Source organism: Schistocerca serialis, chromosome 2 (assembly GCF_023864345.2).
Source record: "Schistocerca serialis cubense isolate TAMUIC-IGC-003099 chromosome 2, iqSchSeri2.2, whole genome shotgun sequence".
Taxonomy (NCBI): Eukaryota; Metazoa; Arthropoda; class Insecta; order Orthoptera; family Acrididae; genus Schistocerca; species Schistocerca serialis.
The window spans coordinates 462,261,195-462,288,045 of record NC_064639.1 but is presented as its reverse complement, the minus strand read 5'-3'; the positions used below and the strand labels follow the sequence as shown (position 1 = coordinate 462,288,045).

Sequence of the window (26,851 nt, the reverse complement as noted above, 5' to 3'; positions counted from 1 at the left end):
AATTCGCAAGCACGGCCTTTGGAACTGACAGATCGAATTACTAATCGTAATTCACTCACAGCAGGACTGTTTACTTACGGAACCATTTGTGAAACACAAAGACAAAAGTAACAATAGCAATTTAATGACTACTCGTGCACAGACAACGAACATATGTACAAGAAAATGAATCATCGTAAATTTTGCTTCTGTGCAATAGGCTACTATTTTTAAATGCATCTCTTAACTGTGTATTTTCCACAATAGAAAAGAGATTAAAATCCATCGAGATAGAAATGAAGCTGCAATAGAGACTGTTTGGGCAAGACTCACGAGGACACGCCGAGTGCCATAAGCCGATATCTCAGAAACTTCGCTCAGTGGAAGAGGAGCCAAAATAAACGATCACGTGTCTTGGCTTGCCCGTAGATACTCGACCGTTTCTGAGAAAACGACTGTCAAAGTTTTCCACATAATTTAGATGCCTTTTTAGCACACGCTAGTCGTAGCCGAAACGGTGGCCTCTCACTTTTGCACGCCATGTTCGAAATCCGATTACTGTTTTTATTTATTTTATTTTATTTTTTCGTTTATCTACCCATTTCCGTAGAAGGTTATTACACGAATATTTCTTATCAAGTTAGGGGATACAAGGGCATTATATTAATTGTAAAATTGCAACTGGGTTCACAAGTGTCAAATTTATTATGTAATATATGTGCGTATGGTATTTTCCGGGGTTACAATCTTTTTAAACTCTATATTTTTATATCAAAGTTTAATTTTTATATTTTATTCTTATGTTTATTCACGATGATTTGATGCATTCCCATGGATAACGCGGGTCGTAAAAACATTAGAAACATGAAAATTTCGAATACTACGAGCATTGTGAGAAGACAGATCTGCCAGAGTGACATTTCTTCGTATGAATATCGCTCCGGAAAGAAAAGTCCTTAACATTGCTGAAGATTTCACACGTTGGCAGTAATTTTGCGGCAAATGACGCTTAACGGCTTACTTTTCCGAAAAATGTCGCTTGCAGTTGATTACGAATCAAGATGTACTACAGGAACTTCATCGAAAACAATTTTTTCCATCCATTTATTGCCTTTTTCTTCTTTTTTTTTAAAAATCATTCACCAAACGTACAGTTAGTAGACGAATAAGGACAACGTTATTTCATTATACATTGGAACACACTTGTATGATAATCTTCTACGGACACTGGTAGAAAAATGAAAAAAAAAAAAAACAAAAATAATAATCGGGTTTCGCAAACGGGTCGCAAAAGTCTGATGCCGCGATGTGAGCACTGTGCCACCGCTTCGGTTGAACTACGAGCGTTGGAACTTAAATAGTGGCAAATATTTATTCACAACCGATACAATGTTTGCACCTGTTACTGTCCTTCGAAGTAGTCACCAGCAATGTATAGAACCCGTTGCCAGCGACGTGGACGGCGTAGTATACAGTTATCAGAGCCTGTTCTGTTGATGGTGCGAATGGAGTGGTCTACTGCCTGTCGAATCTCTGGAACAGTTCTGAAGCGAATGCCACGGAGTGGTTTCTTCATCTTCGGAATCAAGTCAAAGTCACAAGGACTTAAGTCCGGGGAGTATAGTGGATGGTACAGAACTTCCCAGTCCCATCGACCGAACAGAGCAGCCACAGCTTGCGCTGTATGCGCCCGCGCATTGTCGTGCAAAATGACGTGCGTGTTGTGCAGAAAGTGTCGCTCCTTATTTCGCAAAGCAGGTCGCATATGATGCTCCAAAAATTAACAGTAATACTTTTCCTTGACGATCTGCCATGGTGGAACGTAATGCGTTAGGATAACACCATCACAGTCGTACACGAGATCACCATAACTTTAGACCGCTCCATTCGCACCATCAACAGAACAGGCTCTGTTAGCGGTATACTACGCCTTCCACGTCGCTGGCAACGGGTTCTACACAACGCTGGTGACTACTTTGAAAGACAGTAACAGGTGCAAACATGTAACTCTTCTGTATCGGTTGTGAATAAATACTTGCCACTATTTAAGTTCCAACCCTCGTATGTACTCGCTAAGAGGTCCATAAAGTACCTCGAAAACTTTGACTACAGTTTTCTCGGAAATGGTCGAATATCTACGGATAAGTTGAGACACTTGTTCGTTTATTTTGGCTCCTCTTCCACTGAGCGAAGTTTCTGGAAAATCAGGTTGTGGCACATGCCGTGATCTCCTCGTCAGTATCAAGAGTGCGCAGAAACTTATAACTGGATCCTTCTATTGACCTACAAACTCATCCCCAGCTGTAATCGAAAATTCTGCAGTGAACTTCATTTCGCTAGTATCTGTGTCCCACAACTATACTGTTATCATTGGAGGAGATTTAATTACCCAACAATCGATTGGGTTGGTTGGTTGGTTGGTTGTGTTGGGGAAGGAGACCAGACAGCGATGTCATCGGTCTCATCGGATTAGGGAAGGACAGGGAAGGAAGTCGGCCGTGCCCTTTGAAAGGAACCATCCCGGCATTTGCCTGCAGCGATTTAGGGAAATCACGGAAAACCTAAATCAGGATGGCCGGACGCGGGATTGAACCGTCGTCCTCCCGAATGCGAGTCCAGTGTCTAACCACTGCGCCACCTCGCTCGGTAATCGATTGGGATAATAAGAGTTTCGTAAGAGATGGACGTGACAAGGCATCCTGCGGAACAATAATAAATGCCTTCTTGGAAAACTTCCTAGAATAGATTGTTCGGAATCTCTAATAGTAACAAATGTACCTGACGTTTTTGAGGATGTCTAAGTTGAAACTGGTATCCGCAAACGGCGAAACATTTCTAACACAAATGATTATCAAAGTACTAATGGCAACAAAGTCAAGTAGAAAGATTCGTATGTTCGGCAAACTAGACACTGGGGCTGTAGTATCATGTCTCAATGAGGAAACATTTGGCACTGCATAGAAGCATGTAGAGGAACTGTGGCTCAGGGTTTAAAGAATAGTTGACAATGCACTGGATATCTGAGTACTTATGTACACTCCGTGGTATACAGTCTCTGTAAAGCCACTGGTATGTAAATATTGATTACTGCGCAATAGATGCAAAACAAAGCATACAGCTATAGAGAGACAAATGCTGAATGAAACGCGTCGGTTGTCAAAAGAACAATATGTGAAACTCTCAGTGACTGCCACAGCTAAATCTTATCGAAAGGCCTCTAACAAAAGTAAAATTCTGAACATCTGTAAAGGCTGTCAATAACACCAAATTAGAGTTCACTCGTGGATGACATATGAACATAAACTAGTGGTAGCAAAACAAAAAAACAAAAAACAAAATAACTGTCCCAGTTCAGTTCTCGTACCAGTGCAAGGATGCAGATATTAATGTCAGTGGGGTCGAGCAACAGCTGAGATTTCGAAGACAAAATTAGGCACAACGCGCACATGTTTATTTACGTAGTCATCCTTCCCACGCTATATATGTAAATGGAACGGGAAGAAATACAAACGCGAAGCATCCTCTTCTACGCACTTCACAATGGTTTGCAGAGATAATAAGTAAATATAGAACCAACGACCTATGATCAGATGCGGAAGCTGTGTGGATCAGTTATTCTCCAAAAGTTTTCTGTCCTCTTATTTAACAAATACCATGTTACATCAGTTCGCTGTTCTATGTCAGACGACCGAGGAGTATTATCAACAGCAATCGTCAAAAGTCCCACGACAGTAAATACATGATGTCTCGCATTAATGCAGACCCAAGTTTCCTACGAGTATGCTGCTATGCAGTGGACTATTGAACTTCTCAGTTCTTTTCATGCGTACCACACAAATTAATCGACGTAGTCTGCACTGAAAACTGCGAGTGAAGAATTCGAGCAGTATATTCATGAATATCTTCAAGATATTTCACTCGATACTATTTTGTATTTAAAGGGGCAGTGAGAACAATATTGATAACAATAACGCCCGCATACTTTAATTACTCCCTCTTGCTTATTGCAGTTAGTGCGAATCAAAGGGAGTGTACCAACTCTCACGGTGAATTTAGAGAGGTAGGGAAAATAGACGTAAGGAGAGGCAGACTTTACTTCTGACGAAATGATACAGCTTGTATGACTTCCGTTGCTCACAACGATTGTCGGTTTCTCTTTGAAGGCTGTGTATGTTCTTAGAGCGTTCCTGGACCCGGACAAAAAGTGGCCTTTCATTTACGTCTTTACAATTTGGGACCAACGTTTACTAAGAATACCGCGAGATCCGAGGGAGACGCTGTGATATCTCCTGATCACTGCGCAGCGAGTTAGTAAAAGCTAAAGTCCTGTGAAATCACTTGCGAAACACAGTCAGCTAAAGCTACACAATGAAAAGAGCGGAAAATTCGCATCGGTAGTGTTTTTGTCACAGAACCAGAAAAAGTCTTATCTTACACTTTTAATAGGCCTCTATGAAATTATGAACACTGATATTTCACGAAACATACAGTATTAAACAAATCAACAACTCATTGATTCACTATACCTGTAAAGGGAAAAGACAAAAATAAGGTGGAGGGAGGGACAAGGAGACCAGCAGTAATATTACAGCCATATCTATTCAGATCTTGGGCTATCAGAATTAAACACAGAAGAATGGAAAAGAAAACTCAGGATCTTCTAGATGACGATCAGTTTGGCTTTAGGAAAGTTGAAAGCGCTATAGAAGCAGTTCTGTCATAGCGCTTCGTAGTCGACGTAGAAAGAGCGCTAGGCATTGTAAAACGAGGCAATATGTTCGAAATTCACAGGAAAATGGACGTGGGCTATAGGGAAAGATGGGTAATATACAATTTCTAAAAAGAGTAAGAGGTGAAACAGAGTGAAGAGCTCGGATTAAAAAGAGTCTAAGACAGGAATGCAGTTTTTCGTCCTCACTGTTCAGTCTACACATCAAAGAAGTAATGAAGAAAATAAACGAAAGGTTCAGAGTGGGACTAAAATTCTTGGTGAAAGAATATCAATGTGATTCGCTGATGAAAGTGAAGAAGAATTGCAGGATCTGCTGAATGGAAAGAATAATCGAGCACATCAAAATTGGAACCACAAATTAGGCGAAGTGTAGGACTTCTGCTGTCTTGGGAACAAAATAACACATGGTGGGAGAAGCAAGGAGGACATAAAATGCAGACTAGCTCAGGCAAAGACGGCATTTCTGGCCAAAAGAAGTGTACTAGTATCAAATATCAACCTTGAGGAAGACATTTCTGAGAATGTATGTTTGGAGCATAGAATTCTAAGGAAGTGAGTCATGGGCTGTGGGAAAACTGAAAGAGAAAATAATCGAAGCATTTGAGAAGCGGCGATGCAGAAGAATGTTGAAAATTAAGTGGACTGATAAGGTAACACATGCGGAGGCTGTCGGAAGAATGGCTAGGAGAGGGACATTTGAAAAACATTGACCAGAAGCGGGGACCGAATGACAGTTTTAGTAAATCAAGGAATAACTTCCACGGTAGCGGACAGAAGTAAAAACTGAAGGGCAGACTGAGATAGCAACGTTTCAAACAAATAATTAGGGTGTACATTCTAGTCAGACATCAAGAGGTTGGCAGAGGAGAGGAATTTGTAGCGGTCCGTATCAAGCCAGTCTGAAGGCTGATGTTCGAAAAAAGAACGCAAGGATGGTGCAGGTACGCGTCTATTAGTGGTTGTCTCAGAGCGTCTCCTGCTACCGACTGCGGGTACACAGCGCACCAGTTGAACATTTTGCATTATGACAACACTGTTTTAAGATGAACTGTTTACTTACCGTATATACTATTATCTTGTATGGGGTAAACTTGGTAAAGATGGCTGGCTGGTTCAGTATTTATTAGAGATGGAGTATCTCTGTCACTTTTCATTTTCTGACAACTCTGTAACACAAAATACAGGGTGCTTTAAAACTAAATTAATTTTAGTAATTTTTAAACATTTGATACAATGTACCAGCGGCAAGGAGCATACACGAGTTTTGTTTCTGTCAGATGGAATCCTCCGAGTATAAGAACAAATTCTTATGAGGTATCGCCATGTAAAATGCGCGGTTATTTGTTTACAGCAATCTTAAATTACGTATACAATCTTCTGTCGTAATTGCTTCAATCTTTCCAGAGTTATGCTTTACACGCAGTCCCTTTCCACTGCCATTCACACCTAGAGCTTAAATGCCATCAGCTATCACCAGTCAACCTAGTGACCCCGGAAACAATGGCTGCGATACCAATATAGTTTTACATGTCACACCCTCTACAAATACATTCCACCTCAAAGATTTTAGGGATGTCTTACCCCACCAGTATTATCTTATTCCACAGAGTTAGTCATACATGTACCAAGTTTGGTTGAAATTGCTCTGGAGTTACAGAGCTAAGCTAGAAAACACACACACAACAAAGATGCAAGGTGTGCCAAGTACTGTATAACACAGGCGCTGTGTCTAGCGTAGTATCGTGGGTAGGCTCCGTTCGCCACATAGGCTACAGTCCACTGCTTCTATTTTGTGGCAGATGACGTATCAATTATTCTTATTATTATTGTTGCTGTTATTAATACTAGCTGTAGTGACATTCTATGATAGTCTGGAAATACTGCGGTAATACTGTGGAAAATAAAGAAAAATAGATAGAGTATTCGTAGTTCTGTAAAATATGCAGGATTTTTACAATGCCTATAACAAGCTTCTGGGATTTGTAGAGGGGACGTAGTAGATAAAGTTTTGACAGTAAATCCATATCCGGAAGAGTCCTGTTTGGATGATGTAAAATAATTTGAAAACTGGATTCCTTTAGCATTATTCCTTTCAGATCTCCCGTTTCACAGAACGGACACAGCGGAGACAATAACCCGTATGTTCTCCTCAGGAGCCATGGCTTGTACAATGTTTAGAGTACTCGTCGTTGGGTTCTCTTCTACAAGTTGAAAAAAAAGGAAGAACATTTTTGTCTACCGTTATGCATGTTGCAGTTGTTTATGTTCTGTATTCTTTATGTTGTTTCTATTGTACTATCACCTGTTTATACTGTTTTGCGGAAAAATAAACGCAACCTTGCAAAATTTCGGTTTGTTGCTTTAATTCCAGACAGCACTGTAGATTTTTGTGAAAAATATACAGCGTTTTCATTTGAGTGCTTATCAGTTCAGTTTTTCAGTAGTTTTGTCCCACTCTTCCGCTAGTTTTGTGATCTATTTTTGTTGGCTGTTTGGTTGATTGGAAGTAAGAGACTAAACAATGATATCAGACCATTGGTCAAGAGTTTGTTCATCCGGAGGTAGTGACATCTACCAGGAATGTGATGGGATGAGGAAGGTACGTAGGAGTGGTCAGACCAAGGCACTGAAGGCAATACTGATGCCAGAGCTGGAAAACGATTTACGGGGAAGTAAAAGCATATGGACTGGATCGGTACGTAGGTCAGAGCCGGCAAATGACCTCCGAAGGCTCAGCCATGGCGATAGACGCCCCACCATCGCTATCCACATTCGACCTACCCCGTCAATCAGATTAGGGGCAAAAACAGCTACAGAGTAAAGAATGCCTTCTAGTCAACAGATCCAGGAAAGTAAAAGCGAAAACGCTAAAAATGTAATGGACATCAGTTGGGCCGTCAATAACTAAGCAAGATGAAAAAGTTAAGGCTACACATGGTCATCCCCCCAGGACTTTGCATGCGAAGGGTGGCAGGCCCTCCCTCATCCGTCCCAGCCCATATCCATCAGAGTCAAAGCGTTAAAGAGGGGCTTAGCGCCAACTAAGAAACGTGATGCTACTTCTAAAGCGGAAAACAAATTGCGGCAGAAAAAGAGGCAAACCGCCTCAAAGTAATTGCATCTGACGAAAGGAGAAATGACAGTCAGTAGGCGAAGGAGGCAGGGTCGAGGGCCCCCATATCCCAGCATGTGGCAGGAGACACCCCCAACCACAACCATCCTGCCCCCACTCCGAACGTAGTTTAAAACGTTATAGCTGAGAATAAAAACCATTGTCAAGAAGAAAACGGAAAAACAGTTCAATTATCCATGAGTTGTCCGGCAACATGAGAGGCAAACAATTCTGAAGACCATGCAGAGACAGAAGGAGGGGGCATTCCACCAGGGTATGAGCAACTATCAGTACGGCTCCACGTAAAGTAAAACTATGGGTCAGTCTGGTATGACCAATGCGGACGCGACATACAGCGGTGTATTTCTTCTGGGAGAAGCCGAAGGAAGACTGTATGCTGCAGTAGTTTCCTTGATAGTGCGAGTTAATTAGAGGAAGCAGTAGTCCACCAGATGTTCCATCTCCAGGTGAGCGGAGGCCTTAGCTGCAACCACAAATCAACACCAGACACCGGCGAAGTGAAAAGGGGGGAGGGGGAAGGGAGGTGGGAATAATCGCTCCTCTAGCGTGACTTGGAACCTAAAGAGAAAGGTAACTGAGCAGGCATATGATTGACAGCAAAGAGAAGGTCATGAAAAGCAGATATCACAGGGTGACAAGAGCAACATCAGTCAGTGGCTTGGAAATTGCTCATTGAGTCACTACATGCCAAAACGCGGTCAAGTGACAACCCAGTTAATAAAACGGAGGGCTCTATTAATGGCCATCAGTTCCGCCGTAAAAACGCCGTATTTTCCCGGTCACAAATGGTGTTCCTCACCGGCAGGAGATGCAAGAGCCGTCAGTGTAAAATTTTGCAGCACCTGATTCTCTTCAAGAATTTAAAGCAACAGATGCCGAAAGGTCAAGGAGGCGACGGAGACCTGAGGTCATTGACATTCGTGGTCTAGGTATCAAATACGGTGGGCTGTGCGAGAAAACATAGGGATTACATTACAAGAAGGAGAGGCAGTGGTCTGTAAGGGGCATCCTATACAGTAATCCTACCCAAAGGTGGGTGTCAGGGGGTCGGTATCCCCCTCATATGCAAAAAGAAATGGAATGATGCCCTTAACATGCAAAAAGAATAAGATAAGCTGAATGATCAGAAAATTGTCGAATAGCGATTTCATAGGCAAGCAAGAGTTGATACCATCGGAGCTGAAGAGGGAGAATAACCACTTCGGCAAAGAGGCTGTCTACAGTATTAGTCCAGAAGCTGCTAGTGCGCAGTCGAACTCCATACTGGACGAGGTCTAACAATTTCAGAACTGGTAACCAATATCCACGCAGGATCAGAGCCTGGTAGGTATAAGGGGATTATCATGATTCTCACTCCATGCAGTGTGGGCGAGGAATCACAGAGTACAAAGCTTTACATACAGTTTGTCTTTAGATGACGAACATGTGGCCGCATAGTCGGCGTCTTGTCAATCAGGAGTGCTGAAAATCGGGGCTCTGCAACAATGTCCGAGCACTGTGTACCTAAGTAGAGTTCTGGGTCAGGATGGACCATAGTATGACCACAAAAGTGCATGATGGTGATGAGAAAGTGTGTGACACTCAGCACAGAGCATTGCGAACGCCATTTTCTTGGACATGTGGAGAGCTGAGTGAAGTACCAACTCTAGCCTAAAACAACAGTTGGGATAAAAACTAATGAATAAAAATTTGAAGGGAGCCTCGAACAACCCAGTCATGGAATGTATGTACAATGTGATGAAGCCAGGTGGTTCCATGTGCCTTACGTAGGACAAGATAGACAGCAGTGAGTTGGTGGCGTTTAGAAAAAGCCTGTCGTACGACCATTGCCATCCTAACCAGATGTTTGGTTGCGGATCATCCCTCCTGGAAGTCACACCGACAGGACAAAACGCCCTGACATCACAGAACGTAGCTTAATCGGCGGGCAATCACCCTTTCAAGCAGTTTGCAGATCACTTTGATGAAGCTTATCGGCCAGTAACTACCGATAGACGTTGGGTTTTTGCCCGACATAAGGACTGGAATAGCGAAGATACCGTCTAGTGCAATAGGGTTGAAGACCCTGAGGAGATTCAGCCGTTACGTAACAGACAGTTGTTGCACCATCTGATGGTGAATGGAATCAGGTCCCGGGGCCATATCTTGAAATTAGGCAAGTCACTGAACCGATTTCCAATAAGCAAATTTTAATTATGTAATTCTGCCTACTGAGGAGCAAAGGAGAGGCATCTGGAAGGCACCGCGTAAGGAGAGGATGACGCCATTGCACAATGGGTCACAAGGTGATCAGCAAAAGCCGATGAATCGGTACAGAGACCATTCTGAAGGAAGAGACCTGGCTCAGTTGTGGTTCTTTGGCGGCCCAGGAGACTACGGAAACCACATCTGTGATGCAATGCCTTTGGTCCATCATGACACTGACCAGTAATAAGAGGACTTGTAGAAAGGGGAATAGGAATGGTTGGTCGCATCAGAGACGTCTTGCACAATCTCGTCGATGCAGTCTAACATGGAAGGGGCGAAGGTAACAGCAGAGGCATACAACTGCCAACTGGCTGTTTGAAGCAGTCAGCATGGTAGTCGGTCCGTCTGGCGGTGACAAGGAAGCGACAGGATTGCCGGAAAGTGGTCACTGTCACAAAGATCGTCGTGTTGTAACCACGAGTTTGGCGGAAGAAATCGTTACGTCGGTACCTAAAACGGAGCCACTTACGGCACTCAAGTGGGTAGGAGTACCATCATTGAATATGGTTGGTAAGAAGCCGGTCAATTACAAGACCCTTACCAGACGAAGTGGTACTCCCTCACAGGGGATAGTGCGAACTGAAGTCCCCAATTACGAGGAAAGCGGGAGAAAGATGTTGGGTTAAGGTGGTCAACTCACTACACGTAAGTGGCCTGTCTGGAGGAAAATAAACATTGCAAATAGTGGTCGCTGAGGTCATCTGCACCCGCATCGCTATTCCTTCCAAAGTGGTATAAAGGAGAATCCACTCACTGACGACATTTGTGTGAACCAATGTACAGACCCCTCCAGCTGCCCTCTCGGGGCACCAGTTCTTCTATGTACTAATTCGGCCTTGTGTGGAGATCACGCCCTTGAGCACAGTCGCAGAATTAGTCGTACAAATATTCTATAATCAGTCTTTAGATTAACCGCAGTTCCCCAGAAAATCCTACAGGTTGCTAGAACTACATTTGAACCCTGTGAGATTTTTCTGCTTCTTGTTCCATACACAGCTATTTCCAACTGTTATCAGGAAATGATAGGCTTCAATTACATTCCGGTAAGTAATAATATATTGCGTTTCATGAAGGGCCGAACTTCACATTTCGTTTACGTTTACGGCCGGCTGACAAAATTTGTACCACGCTGATCATCTGTCAGATTTAATTGAGTAGCGCCACCTTTCATTTGGAATGGGAATGGTTTGGAATGTTATTCCCTAAAAATGTATTATCTGCATGAAATAAAGAGTTTGAACTAATAATATTTACCAACTCGTTCACATACTGTGCAGAATGAACACTGATGGCCGTATAATACTTCACCGAGGGAAAAGAAAAATCTCTTCCGTGGTAGTGAATGACTCAGTGTTCATGGTCAAAGATCTCTTGCAGTAGCGTCTTCTATCAAGACATTATTATTAGGCAAAACTGTTCCAAAATGTCTCATTATTTACTTGCAAAGTCCTTTGATCGCCAGTTTCAAATTACACTGAGGTGACAGAAGTCATGGTATACCTCATAATAATGTGTCGGACCTCCTTTCGCCTAGTTTAGTGCAGCAACTCGACATGGTATGGACTCAACCAGTCGTTGGAAGTCCCCTGCACAAATATTGAGCCATGATACCCCTATAGCTGTCCATATTTGCGAAAGTGTTGCCGATGTGCAGAATTTTGTGCACGAACTGACCTCTCGATTATATCCCATACGCTGACGATGAGATTAATGTCGGGCTATCTGGGTGGCCAAATCATTCACTCGAATTGTCCAGAATGTTGAAATCAATCGTGAACGACTGTGGCTCGGTAACATAGCGCACCGTCATCCATATAAAAATTCCATCGTTGTTTGGGAACATAAATCGCTGCAATTGGTCTCCAAGTTGCTGAACATAACAATTTGCAGTCAATGATCGGTTCATTTCTACCAGAGGACTCAGTCCATTCAATGTAAACACAGCCAACACCGTTATGGAGCCAACACCAGACTGCAGAGTACCTTGTTGGGAATTTGGGCCCATGGCTTTGTAGGGTCTGTGCCACAATCGAACCTTACCATTAGCTCTTACCAACTGAATTCGGGACTCATCTGACCAGGCCACGATTTACCAATGTCTAGGGTCCAACCAACATGGTCATGAGCCCAGGTGAAGCGCTGCAGGCGATGTCGTGCTGTTAGCAAAGACGCTCGCGTCGGTCGTCTGCTGCCATAGCTCCTTAACGCCAAACTTCGCCGCCTAACTGCTACTTCCTACATTATTTCACACAGTGTTGCTTGTCTGTTAGCACTGACAACTCTAGGCAAACGCCGCTATTCACGGTCATTAGGTGAAGGTCGTCGGCCATTGCGTTGTCCGTGGTGAGAGGTAATGCCTGAAATTTGGTATTCTCCGCACACTCTCGATACTGTGGATTTCGGAATATTGAGTTTCTGATATGGAATGTCCCATGCGTCTAGCTCCAACTACCATTCAGCGTTCGGAGTCTGTTAATTACGATCGTGAGGACATAATCACGTCGGACACGTTTGCTCATGAATCACCTGAGTACAAATGACAACTTTGCCAACTTACTGCCCTTTTTTAATTTGCGTGCGTGATACTACCGCCTTGTGTATATGTGTATATCGACAACCCACGGTCCGCAGCTCGTGGCCGTGCGGTAGCGTTCTCGCTTCCCAGCCCCGGGTTCCCGGGTTCGATTCCCGGCGGGGTCAGGGATTTTCTCTGCCTCGTGATGACTGGGTGTTGTGTGATGTCCTTAGGTTAGTTAGGTTTAAGTAGTTCTAAGTTCTAGGGGACTGATGACCATAGATGTTAAGTCCCATAGTGCTCAGAGCCATTTGAACCATTTTTGACATCTCACGGCTTATGTCAGCTCAGTGTAAACCACACAAAGCCTGAATACTGAAGCCGGCTGCTGTGGCCGAGCGGTTCTAGGCGCTTCAGTCCGGAACCGCGCTGCTGTTACGGTCGCATGTTCGAATCCCGCCTCGGGCATGGATATGTTTGCTGTCCTTAGGTTAGTTAGGTTTAAGTAGTTGTACGTCTAGGGGACTGATGACCTCAGATGTTAAGTCCCATTGTGCTCAGAGCCATTTGAACCTGAATACTGAGAACGAACAAACAACAAATTAAATTGACACTCATATTTCTATAGCGGCAAGTTAAGTTTTTATCCTTTCCTGGGTTTTCCTCGTAATATTTATTAAATTTCGTGCCTGTTTTTCTGTTTTATCTCGCATTTTTGTAAATGTAAATTCATTTAGTCCGTAGCGCCGTAGTTACTCATTTGTTTTGGTTTGAAGATAAGCGTCCTTTCGTTTAGTAGGCCAGTCAGTCAGGCTCCATCTCCTGGCTGACATACATATAAAGAGCGGTAAGTTAAGTTTTTATCTTTTCGTGTCTTTTTCTCGTAGTATATTTATTAAACTTCGTGCGTGTTTCCGTTTAAGAGATGTAAGCTAGTATTTTGTAAGTGTAAATTCGAGCAGTCTGTAGCGCAGATTTCATTTCTTCTGTGCAGCCAGTACATAACTAACTGTGGCATCAGCCTCCATTGATGACAACTCGGGAGAGTGGCAGTTTGCATATCTAGTATATTGTATGCTTTTATAGATTACGCCTCCAGCTAGTCTTGTTAGGACGGGTAGGATGTGTGCATGCTGTGTAGTTCGTGAACAGCTGAATGCGCTTTTGGCTACGGTCAGTCACCTTCAAGCTGTTGCCTCGGGGTGTAGCGGAAAGCGGAGAAAGCGGCGCGTCGCATGGGACACCTCAAGTGCCTCTTGCTTCGTCCACAGGCTCTGCTACCAAGGCACCCCCGAGTGTACCCGATGCAGTGGATCCGCTGTCACAGAGAGTGAGTGGCAAGTCGTTCGAGGCGGAGGGCCAGTGTGGAGACTGCTCCTCTGGCCTCGCCCATTCACCCTGTGAGTGGACAGGCGGCCGCTCCTTAAACAGGATCCGAGCACGCAGACGGTGGGGAGGGGGGGGGGGGGGTTACTCGTTATCGGGAGTTCCAACGTTAGGCTAGTTATGCAGCCCCTTAGGCAGATAAGAGTTCAGGCCTGGAAAGAGGGCCAATGTGCTCTCTGTATGTCCGCCGGGAGGCCTCATCCGAGATGTGGAGGCAGCCTTACCTGCAGCTGTCGACCGTGCAGAGTGCAACCATCTGCAAGTTTTGGCTTACGTCGGTACCAACGACGCTGTGCGGTGGGTTCTGAGGCCATCTTCAGTTCATACAGACGGCTGGCGGGAGGGGTGAAGGTTGTTGGCCTTATGCATGGGGTGCAAGCAGAGGTCGCAACTTGCAGCATTGTTCCCAGAGTTAATAGGAGTCCCTTGGTTTGGAGCTGAGTAGAAAGCCTCAACAAAAGGATTCGTCGACTGTCATAGTCTTCGCTGTAAATTTCTAGACCTGCTTTATCGGTTGATGTTTGTAGGACTCCCTTGATGGGTCAGGGTGCACTAAACCAAGGAAGCAGTTAATCGGGTAGCAAAGCACTTGTAGAGTGCACATGAGGGTTTTTTTTTAGGCAAGACTTCAGTTTGAGGTACCCTGATGAACATTCGCCAGTCTATGCGCAGCAAGGGAATTCAGACCGCGTTCAGAGTAAAGACACTCTCAAAATTTTATCAGTATACTGTCGAAGTATTCATAACAAAGTTCCCTAATTTACTGCCTTCCAGGAAAGTTCTCGCGCTCAAATTATTCTAGGAAATGAGAGTTAGCTTAAACCTGAAGTGGAAAGCTCTGAGATATTTAGCGAGTTACGGAACGTATATCGAAAAGACAGATTAGAGGCCATTGGAGGGGGAGTGTTCATTGCAGTTGACTAAAATACTGTCTCTATTGACGTCGAAGTTGAGTGTGACACTGAAATTATCTGGCCGCGTATAACAGGTCTAGATGAAACCACGTAATTGCTGGAAATTTTTACCGGCCCCCCGATTTTGTTGTGACAGTTCTAGCGTCATTCTAAAAATGCCTATGGTCAGTAGTGCGTAAATATCCAGATTATGCATTACTAGTTGGAAGCGACTTTAACCTATCTAGTATAGACTGGGATGTCTATGGATTCATTTCAGGGGGTACACAAAGACAGTCGTACGAAGTACTTTTGAATAAGTTTTCTGGAAACCGTCTCGAGCAGCTAGTTCGACAGCCCACATGTAAATACCTTAGACCTTGTAGCTACAAATAGGCCAGACCTTATCAACATGATGTCATTATAGCAACTACAGTTACGAAAGTTAAAAAATCACTTAAAAAGGTTAGGACAGTGTTTCTACTAGAAAGAACAGACAAGCAGTTGTTAGTATCTCACTAACACAATGAACTGACATCACTTAATTCCATTAAGATGGAAGTAGAGGAATTATGTGCAAAGTTTAAGCAGATTGTAAATCTTAGTCTGGAGCATTATGCGTCTAATACGTGGATTGAGGACGTAAATGACCCAACATGGTTTAATAACGAGACACGGAAAATGCTGAGGAAGTAGAGGCTGTTGCACTCTCGGCTCAAAAGAGAACGCGCAGATGACAACAAGGAAATGTTAATAAAGATTAGTGCATCTGTGAAAAGCTCTATGCGCGAAGCATGTTGCGAGGTGCCGGGGCTAGCAGTGTAATTAACACTAAATTCTTCTAGAATCTACATATGTAAATGATGCTCTAAGCCCCCCCTATTCTAACTCCGACTTTTGCTGTTGCACAAGGATTAAAAAAAATACGCGAACTGACTCTAATCAACCCTGCCAGTGGAGTAGAAGAGAGTTTGGCACCTGCAATAATTTAATTTGATAAATAAGTTAAATAAACGAAGGTTTCATTAACATAGTGAGGAATGATAGGGTTGTTCTACCGATTAACAGAATGAAAGTTCTGTCCAAAATAACAATATGATTTATTAAGACTAAACACAAAATAATAAACAAAAACACATGAAACATTTACAATACATCAAATTGGCTCAAATTGGGTACTCAAACAAACGCTGTGAATGTGAAGTTGTCCCTGAACTAGATTGTGAGGATTATGACGAAGTGGTATGTGGAGCCAATTCCTTGCAACTCAAATCTTAAGAGAAAACACATAGCCAACCCAACATTAATTGCTGCTACCCAAGACAGAACAAAGTTAGAAAAAGACGAACAGGCGCACTCTGCTGAGCTCTGATTATCACCTAGGAAAATCCCTGTCTGCCGGTGCTGAGGTTCAAATGGCTCTGAGCACTATGGGACTTAACATCTAAGGTCATCAGTCCCCTAGAACTTAGAACTACTTAGACCTGACTAACCTAAGGACAGCACACAACACCCAGCCATCACGAGGCAGAGAAAATCCCTGACCCCGCCGGGAATCGAACCCGGGAACCCGGGCGTGGGAAGCGAGAACGCTACCGCACGACCACGAGATGCGGGCTGTCTGCCGGTGCTGCGGACATACATTACCAATCTGTCTTCTTAACTGCAAGAATACGATTTGGCGTACCGGAGGCGATGGCTGGTTGCTTCGACGTTCTCGACCGAAAGGCGAGAGTCGACTACTTAGAGCACCCGTACAGGCCGAACACACAACATTCCTGCCCCCAAGACAGTGGCCGTGGTTAAACGTTCCAATCAGCAACTCGAAAACCGGCGGAAAATTCCACTCTATTGCCGGAGCACTACCATTCCACCAATGGAGATTCTTGGCGCCAATTTCTGCGCTGATTTTGCTACGTCACGGAGCTATGCCCTGAGCAAGCCAATCACAGTTACTATTTTGCAGAAAGCGCGGGAATTTTCCCGCCACAACTGCCTGGGTACACAAGTCATTCCCACGCCTCGCTGGTAGCCCGCCAGAAAGTGTTTTCGCTAAGTTTCTGCGAAGTAACGGAACCTCTAGCCCAGCCGCTACTTCAGGCCCCTCCGGGCGTGTCTTTTGACAATGTCGGCGTCTGCAAAGCATTCACTCGACTTCCTCACACCCGTCGGCTTAACCCTTTCCAGATCAGCAGAGCCCGCCTGTCACCGGACCACCCGGGTGATGAGAGACGCTGCGTGGGAAGTCCGCGTGTGAAGGAATAGCGACTTTTCACTGCATGCAATTAGAGAGGAAAATCGTAAGAATGAAATATGAGAGGGGGCTCATGCCACCTCTCAATGTAACTGCTGGCACTGTCAAGCAAAACATTTGGGAGACAACCGGAGAAAATTCTGGTCCTATGTACAATCGCTAGGGTCTAAGGCTTCCATCCAGTTACTTGTGGTCTAATCTGGTGTGACAAATGAAGATAGCAAAACAGAAGCCGAAGTTTTAAATTTCAAAATGGTTCAAATGGCTCTGAGCACTATGGGACTTAACATCTGAGGTCATCAGTCCCCTAGAACTCAGAACTACTTAAACCTAACTAACCTAAGGACATCACACACATCCATGCCCAAGGCAGGATTCGAACCTGCGACCGTAGCGGTCGCCCGGTTCCAGACTGAAGCGCCTAGAACCACTCGGCCACACAGGCTGGCTTTAAATTTCAAGTTCATAAAATAGTTCAAGCAGGAGAATCGTACAAACATACCGTCGTTTGATCATAGAACAGAGTCCCGTATGGAAGACGAAGTAATAAGCAACCCTGGTGTAGAAGACAACTGAAGAAACTGGAAATAAATAAGTCACCAGGTCCAGATGGAATCCCAGTTGGGGTTTTCAAGAATTAGTCTTCGGTATTGGTATCTTACCTGGCTTGCAAGCATGTGGAATAGGTTCACAGGTATGTTAGTCTCTCGAAGACTTTATAAGTTATAGAATCCAGTATGTTTACCTCGACGGCGATTGTTCATCACAGAAAGTGTATCGTCAGGAGTGCTCCAGGGAAGTGTGACAGGACCGCCATTATTCTCTATACTCATAAATGATATGGCGGACAGGGTAGGCGGCAGTCTGCGGTTGTTTGCTGATAATGCTGTGGTGTTCGGTAAAGTGTCAAAGTTAGTGACTGCTGCAGTATATACGATGACTTAGACAAAATTTCTAGTTGGTGTAAAGAATGGCAGGTAGCTCTAAATGTAGAAAGATGCAAGTTAATGTGGATGAGTAGGAAACACAAACCCGTAATGTTCGGATACAACATTAGCAGCGTCCTGCTTGACACAGTCAAGTCGTCTAAATACCTGGGCGCAGCGTTGCAAAGCGATAAGAAATGGAATGAGCATTTGAGAATTGTAATAGAAAAGACGAATGGTCGACCTCGGTTTATTGGGATAATTCTACGAAAGTGTGGTCCACCTCCAAAGGAGACCGCACATAAGACGCTTCCATTCTTGGATGGAAGGCGACTTTCTTTTCGAGGAACACTATTGAGAAAATTTAGAGAACCGGCATTTGAAGCTGCCTCCAGCATGCTGTACACTACGCGTAAGGATCATGAAGATAAGGTATGAGAAAACAGGGCTCATACGGAGGCATATAGATAGTCCGTCTTCCCTCGTTCTACTTGCGTAAGTAACAAGAAAGGAAATGACATGTAGTGGTATGGGGTACCCTCCGCCACGCGTCGTACGGTGGATTGAGGAATATCGGTGTAGATGTCGATGTACAGTGTTATTGACAACGTTCGCAACATAAATGCATAGTAACCGTAATAGAACACTAGACGCCGTGCTATGAGACTGCGTGAGAAGGAGCAAGATTTTGCAAGGAGTATATTGTAGAGTTGGCCTCCTTGCTGTCATAATATTCCGTGATTGGTCTTTTTTTTTTTATTTCGAAAGTTGTACAGTACTCACGACAATTTTAAGAAAGTTGGGTTCAAATGGCTCTGAGCACTATGGGACTTAACAGCTATGGTCATCAGTCCCCTAGAACTTAGAACTACTTAAACCTAACTAACCTAAGGACAGCACGCAACACCCAGTCATCACGAGGCAGAGAAAATCCCTGACCCCGCCGGGAATCGAACCCGGGAACCCGGGTGTGGGAAGGGAGAACGCTACCGCACGACCACGAGCTGCGGACAAGAAAGTTGGGCACTAGAAGATGAGATCGCAATCACTTCCGTCACAGTGACAACATCCTAATCTATATACACCAGCTTTATTGCCGGCGGCGGTGGCCGAGCGGTTCTAGGCGCTTCAGTCCGGAACCGCGCGACTGCTACGGACGCAGGTTCGAATCCTGCCTCGGGAATGAATATGTGTAATGTCGTTAGGTTAGTTAGGTTCAAGTAGTTCTAAGTTCTAGGGGACCGATGACCTCAGATGTTAAGTCGCATAGTGCTCAGAGCCATTTGGACCAACCAGCTTTATTGTCTCAGTCAGTGGGAACTGCCGGCATGTTCTTAATGATGAACGAAACTTATCTCTGCGCTTCCGTAAATCTTAAATAACGATATTATACTTTTAACTGGAGCGTCATTCACTAAGTAATAAGGTCTTTACAGTCTAGGATAAGGTAAGATGCGAAAGGTCTTATGCCTGGATAAAATCATTTTCACGTATCTTCCTTAATACATGTGTGGGACGCGCGTGACATTTAAGACTGTCACTGTTTTAACAACTGCCCATCTTGGAAAAACCAGTTTCGCAGTACGCGTGGAGCTTACGTATTTACTTATGTAAGGGCAGAAAAACAGGAAGTCCTACTAATCAACAGCAGAATATACTCTCAAGAAAGCAATCTGCAAGTCAGTCCTGCGTTTTGACATGGGCGACGTGAAATAAAATTATCACCGACCTCCAGTCTCACAGCCAACCATATTACCAACGTGACTATAAACATGAGCAGCTACGTGAAAATTTCTTCTCTATCTCACTTGTGGCTGGTGAAATTATGCTGAAAACTTATCTACTACGTATATTATTAACATCAACTGCACAATAATTTTCACTCAATTTGGAACGCCTTAATACTTCCTACATATTATATAAGCTCAATTTTTCAGGAGGAGTCAGACAGCATATTACTTCCCCCACATACATCTTGCGTATTGACCATGAGGAGAAAATTTGAGAAATTAGAGCCAATACAGAGGCCTACCGACAATCATTCTTCCCACGAACTATTCGCGAGTGGAACAGGGTTGGAGGGATCAGATAGTGGTACCGAAAGTACCCTCCGCCACACACCATTAGGTGGCTTGCGTAGTATGATGTTGATGATGATGTCTTGGCAACAACAGAGACAGCTTCATAAGTAGTGAATCAAGAACTGGTCTGTAGTAGTCTCCACTGTTCTTTTTCTGATTTCATCTCTACAGCTCTTTTCCTAGATCAAGGCTGTAACAGTGAGTTGCCATATCGTTTTCTTCTTGGTGAAGGCTGTTTACTTGAGCAGCTGTGACACTTATCCAAAAAGTGCGAGGATATGGATTTTGCACTGCAGCCAGTTCGCGCACAAGATTCGCGCAGCCCTTTCACCAGCAGAGGTTGGAGGCCATGACCAGGACTCCGCGGCGGCGGCCTTGCGCTCAACTGCTGCCCGGGCGAAATGTCAGACTCGGCTGGTAACGGTTCACACGTCGCGAGTACAGATGTAAAAACTACAGAGGACGAACGAGCTGCCAGACATTATGAATGTGTGCTGTAACTGGGGTGTACACGACAAACAAACAAACACACGCCTGAATAAGAATGTACGTCTTTATGAGCTGGTCGACAAACCCAATGCTGAGTTTCGGGGGTACGCTAGGGGATGCGACCACTTCAAATTTTTTAATCCACGGAGGGGGGAAAAGTTAAATTTTATTAACATTAAAAGGCAGCAGAATCTTACATCAATAACGTTATTAGCAAAAACAGGTAATAATATTAGATTTCGTCGATATCTGGGGCATTTGTAAATGGTACGTTGGTATTTATTATCTTTAGGAGTCATGGCAGCCAATGTTACAGCCTTTTCGAAACTATTCTAGAATATCGATCTGCATAACATTATTGAAATCGTTCCGCATATGTACCTTAATAACAATAAAAAAAAACACACCTTTCCAGAAGGCAATGCTTTTACCGATATGCAGTGATGTAATGTCGTCTGTTCACATCTGTATACAGTGTTGAAGAGTCGAAATGAATTGTTAGACTACGTAGAGGTTTACGAAAGTTCCTAGAAGAAAAGAAATGTCCAGTTTCTCTACTACCACTGACAAACACAATTAACTGCATACGTATGTCCACCAGAGAATACGAGAGATGATTTTCACAAATGACTCATGTTTTAAGCCCATTAAAAGAGTCACTGCACCTGAAGACTTTTGCCAACTTGATGTTTATCAAATTAGTAGGAGCTTCCTCATCCCAATTCCTTCTGTAGGGACCTGGTTCCTGAAAGAAAGACACCTGGCTGCATACAGCAAAAGTAAGGAGAGGAAGCAGAAGATTTATGGTATGACATTCTGATGCCGATTTCGAGTCTGCTTGAAACAACCAAGTTCATCTGCAAGGTATTTCTTTTAACCTTCATTTTAGATATTATAGACAAATCTGAATTACATGCTTTCTTTAATGTACGCGTTAAAAGCACGTTATAACATCTCAGAGCAATAGTTTGTAAACTATGGACATTGGGAATAGGTCACTCTGAGGACGACCTAAATTTTTTTTACAGACAATCAGCACTGGGCACACCAGCTGTAGTACGCAGTAGGAAGTCTGATCACTGTTCCTCTCATTCACTCGTTTACTCACAAATGTCTTCTCGCATTTGGTAGATACATCTCAGTAAACCGGTTTCGACTCTAACGAGTCCTCAACAGAGCTAAAAATTCAGTATTTTCTTATGAAAGTAACACGTCAGTCGTCAATAATTCATTTTAAAGATCCACAATGAGCCCCTAATGACAATTTGACGTGTTGCATTCGCAACAAGATACTGAATTTTTGGTTATGATGATGGTTCGTTAGAGTCTGACTGCGATATATCTGCCAAATGCGATCAAAACATTTGCGAGTCAAAGGGAGTACTTCAAATAGATTTGCGTGTTCCAGTTTGACAACGTCAGTTTTATTCACTTTCCTCATTCATTCATCATAGTGTTAAGAGATAACAGCCGGCCTTTGTGGCCGTGCGGTTCTAGGCGCTTCAGTCTGGAACCGCGCTGCTGCTACGGTCGCAGGTTCGAATTCTGCCTCGGGCATGGATGTTTGTAATGTCCTTAGGTTAGTTAGGTTTAAGTAGTTGTAAGTTCTAGGGGACTGATGACCTCAGCAGTTAAGTCCCATAGTGCTCAGAGCCATTTGAACCATTTAGGAGATAACAACGTCTGACCCTCTTAAACACGAGCGGGATGGAACGCTTAGGTTAATTCATCCAAAGCTTCACACAATTCTCAGCACCACTGAAGAATTCAACGTACAGCGGCAAAGTAGTAATCAACTAATGAGTGCACTGTAACACAAACGCCGATGCTAAATGATGGATCGACGCTCCGTGTGAAGCGACTCTTCGACCTACAGGGTGACAATTCTTGAACTATATGAAAAAAAAGTAAATTAATTACAAACGACGGCGTGCACACACTTTATTCAATACGTAAACGTCACTAAAGATATTCAGTTTTAGGCTCTGATATGTTCGATATGCCTGCCATCACTGGCGATTATGTGGCGCTGACGAATTGCGAAATTGTGCATGACCCGCTGAAGTGTCGGAAAATCGACGCTGTCAATGACCTCAGTTCAGCAATGGTTTTGGGGTTATTGCTGTACACCTTGTCTTAATATAGCCTCACGAAAAGGAGCCGCGTGTGTTCAGATCCGGAGAATATGGCGGCCAATCGAGGCCTTTGCCAGTGGCATCTGGGTAACCTAGAGCCAGAATGCGGTCTCTCAAGTGCTTCTCCAGGACATCAAACACCCTCCTGCTTCGATGGTGTCGAGCTACGTCTTGCATGGACCACGTCTTGTCGAAATCAGAGTCACTTTGGATAATGGGGATGAAATCATCTTCACGTACCGTTACTATACGGTAGTCACCATGCTGTCGAGGAATATCGCATCGATCACTCCGTGACTGGACACCGCACACCACAGTCACCCGTTGAGTGTGAAGAGACTTCTCGATCGCGAATTGCGGTTTCTCAATCCCCCAAATGCACCAATTTTATTTATTGACGAACTCATCCAAATGTAAGTGGGTTCGTCGCTAAACCAAACCATGAGCATGCGCATACTAATTCCCATCAGGCCCCGCAGCCAACCGTACAGTTCGAACATCCTGACGCAAACCGTTCAGTAGTTATGACAATTTTATTCCGTATAGTTCAATAATTGCCATCCTGTGCATTTTACTTAGAATTACAGATTTATTGAAGTATGCCTCCTGGGGAAACAATTATTTGACTGTAATTATTAGAATCATCCCAGAATTCGAAAAAGAGGTTATACTTTTTGAGGTAATGTCGGACGTCTCCCTCATTTTCCCCTATGTGCCCCTTCTTTGCCAATGACACTGTGATTCTGTCAAGAGACTTGGGTTGTCAGCTGAACGGAATGGATAGTATCTTGAAAAGAGGTCATAGGATGAACATCGACAAAAGTAAAACAAGGGTACTAATGGACTGCAGTTGAATTACATCAGGTGATGCTGAGAGAATTAAATTAGGAAATGAGATGGTAAAAGTAACATGAGTTTTGCTATCTGGGAAAAAAAAAAAAAAAAAAAAAAAAAAAAAAAAAATGGAGACTGGTAATAGAAACAAAACCATTTCTAAAAATATGAATTCGTTAATGTCTAATATAAATTTTAGTGTTGGGAAGTCTTTCATGAAAGTACAGGATGTATCAAAAGAATCATCTGATTTAAAAAAATCATAACTATTATGTTATTTGAGATATGTGCGTGAACAACGTACTATTGGAAAGAGCAAACTCTCGAGAATTACACAGTTCCCGCCAGGTAGCAGCAGTGTGCGCCCACTTCAGTTCTAGTAAAAATGGTGTCGGGACAATAGAAAGAGTTTTGTGTTCTATGTTTTGCACAGTGCGGGTTAGTAATAACTGTTCAGTGTGACTAGGTATGATGTGGATCCTCCTAAAGCACAGAGCATTACACGATGGCGTGAACGATTTCGAGAAACAGGTTGTTTGCGTAAAGGAAAATCGCCGAGTTGTCCCCGAGTGTCTACGTCGAACGCATTCGCCATAGTTTCACAAGGAGTCCGCAGAAATCTCAAGGGGGACATATTGAACACCTATGAAAAGGCATGGCAAAATACTTTTTGTGATTCCCGTTGATCAAAAAACAAAATTCATTGTATATGTTTATTAGTTTCAGATATATAGGTGTGTTAATCGGATGATTCTTTTTGATACACTATGTATTTGTGTGCTTACTATATTACATCGAAGTGAAACATCGACTATTGACAACAACATGCTGGGTGATCGACGATACAACTAATTTTGTTTCTGATACGCATTTTGTTGCAAGACATAGAATTAAGTTAGATTTTTGAAATGGGAGCTTACATTAGCTTTAGTCATGTCGGAATGAGTTTAAGAAGACATTTCAAATATGTCATCTTCGAACTGAAACTAAAATAGTTTCATGGTGACATGGGACCTTACGTTGTCACCACTGAGCATCCGTGCTTCACTGGGACATGACTATAAAGAACGTTGTGCCAAAGCTATTTTTATAAATACACTGATTACTCGTTTACTGAAGTGACAAAAAGTCATGAGATAGCGACACGCACATATACAGATGGCGGTAGTGTCGCTTATACAAATCCTAAAAAGGCGATTCATGTCAAAAAGGTTTCCGACGTGATAATGGCCGCACGACGGGCATTAACAGACTTTGAACGAGGAATGGAATTTGGAGCTAGACGCATAGGACATCCCACTTCGGAAATCATTAAGATATTCAATATTCCATCATTCACAGTCTCAAGAGTAGGCCGAGAATACCAAATTCCAGACATTACCTCTCACCATGGGCAACGCAGCGACCGAAGGCCATCACTTAACGACCGAGAGCAGCGGTGTTTGCCTATAGTTGTCAGTGTTAATAGACAAGCAACACTGCAAGAAATAACCGCAGAAATCAAGGTGAGACGTGCGACCAACGTATCCGTTAAAACAGTGAGGCGAAATGTGTTGCCTTTGGGGTTCGTGACCTTAATGGTTGGACCATAGAGACTGGAAAACCGTGGCCTGGTCAGATGAGTCTCGATTGCAGTTGGAAAGGGTTGGTGGTAGGGCTCGAGTGTGGCACAAACCGAACGAAGCCATTGACCCAAGTTGTCAACGAGGCACTGAGCAAGCTAGTTTTGGCACCATAATGGCGTGGGCTGTGTTTACATGGAATGGAATGAGTCCTCTGGTCCAACTGAACAGATCTTTGCCTGTAAATGCTTATGTTCGTCTACATAGAGACCATCTGCAGCCATCCATGACTTCATGTTCCCAAACAGCAACGGAATTTTTATGGACGATAATGCACATGTCATTGGGGCCACAGTTGTTCGCAATTGGTTTCAAGAATATTTTGGACAATTCGAGCGAATAGTCTGGCCACTCAGATCGCTCGACATGAACTCCATCGAACATTACGGTATATAATCGAGAGATCAGTTCGTGAACAAAATCCTGCACAAACCAGCAATGCTTTCGCAGTTATGGACAGCTATGGAGGCTATAGAGGCGCATGGCTCAATATATCTGCAGGTGACTTCTAACGCTTTGTTGAGTCCATGCCACGTCGGACTGCTGCACTACGCCGCGCAAAAGGAGGTCCGACACATATTCGGAGGTATCACATGGCTTCTGTCACCTCAGCATAGTTGATATCGTCTTCCTAACCAGATTCTTTATCTTTGTAATAAAAAGCAGAACAAATACAGAACATGTTGAATTTTCAGCTCTCCTGTTTATAACATTAAATATGCAGGTGAAACCCTCATATATTTCACAATTGAATGACAGCATTCGTGTTGCAAATTTCGTGAATAATCCGTATCACAACCCTCTAGCACCTTTTTGGATCCACTTCTCAACTTCTGTAATTGTTCTTTATTCAGTATCGTTCTGTTTCGTTTGGTGTGAAGGTGTCAATTCGTACTACAACCTCCAGTACTACACAACAGATTTTTCTGAAAATAGGATGATACAGATGATACATCACGTACACTTGTCGATTCTCTTTGGTACATAGTGCTGTATGAATCTGATAATATACAGTAAAACTGAATTATCATTTCCTCATACTGTTTAATAATGCTATGCAAATGTTTAAACTATTGTCAATTTTAGGAGGCAAGGAACTAGAATAATGTGTATTCTTGAATAAATAAACAAACAAGTCGTCGAATCCGTTCCTCTACAGACCCAAGAGGATTGTGGCCACATTGAAACATGTCGGAATTGAAGCGTGATGCAGATGTTCCCCTCCACTTATCTCAACTTAATGCGTAGTACATGGCAACATGTTGCACAATGATCGTCTTTCCATGGCGGATATTGTGCAGCAGTAGATTTTGACAGCTTGCAGTGGTTTCCGCAGTGCATCCTACTATAAAATCCTCTACAATCTCATTTATACTGACAAGTTACGTACTGTAACGATGCTATCGAAACTGTACTTTTGTGCTCACTGAAAACGTCACTCTCTCTTTTCAATTTTTAGTATATGACAAACAAGGTCCTGTGTTATGAAACTACAGAGAGTTGTTGGCGAATAAAAATAATGTTCATCCCAGAGGTGATATTGATTAAGAATAAAAGTCCAACGCGATGCCGCAAATGAGATACCGAATTTTACAGTTACACAACAGATGAATTCATAAAGCCAT

At 43.4% G+C, this 26,851-nt stretch overlaps 1 protein-coding gene across 3 annotated transcripts in view; it reads right to left on the bottom strand.

Annotated features, from left to right (window-relative positions):
* Window positions 1-26,851, bottom strand: part of LOC126457362 (protein timeless) — a 374,910-nt gene that overhangs the window by 321,194 nt on the left and 26,865 nt on the right. For 2 of the 3 annotated variants that reach the window (XM_050093600.1, XM_050093599.1), the window contains exon 2: window positions 5,772-5,877. The exons of the other annotated variant lie outside the window; for it this stretch is intronic. The gene's annotated coding sequence lies outside the window, so the exon portion shown is untranslated. The remainder of the gene's footprint in view (window positions 1-5,771; window positions 5,878-26,851) is intronic. 3 annotated transcript variants of the gene reach the window in all.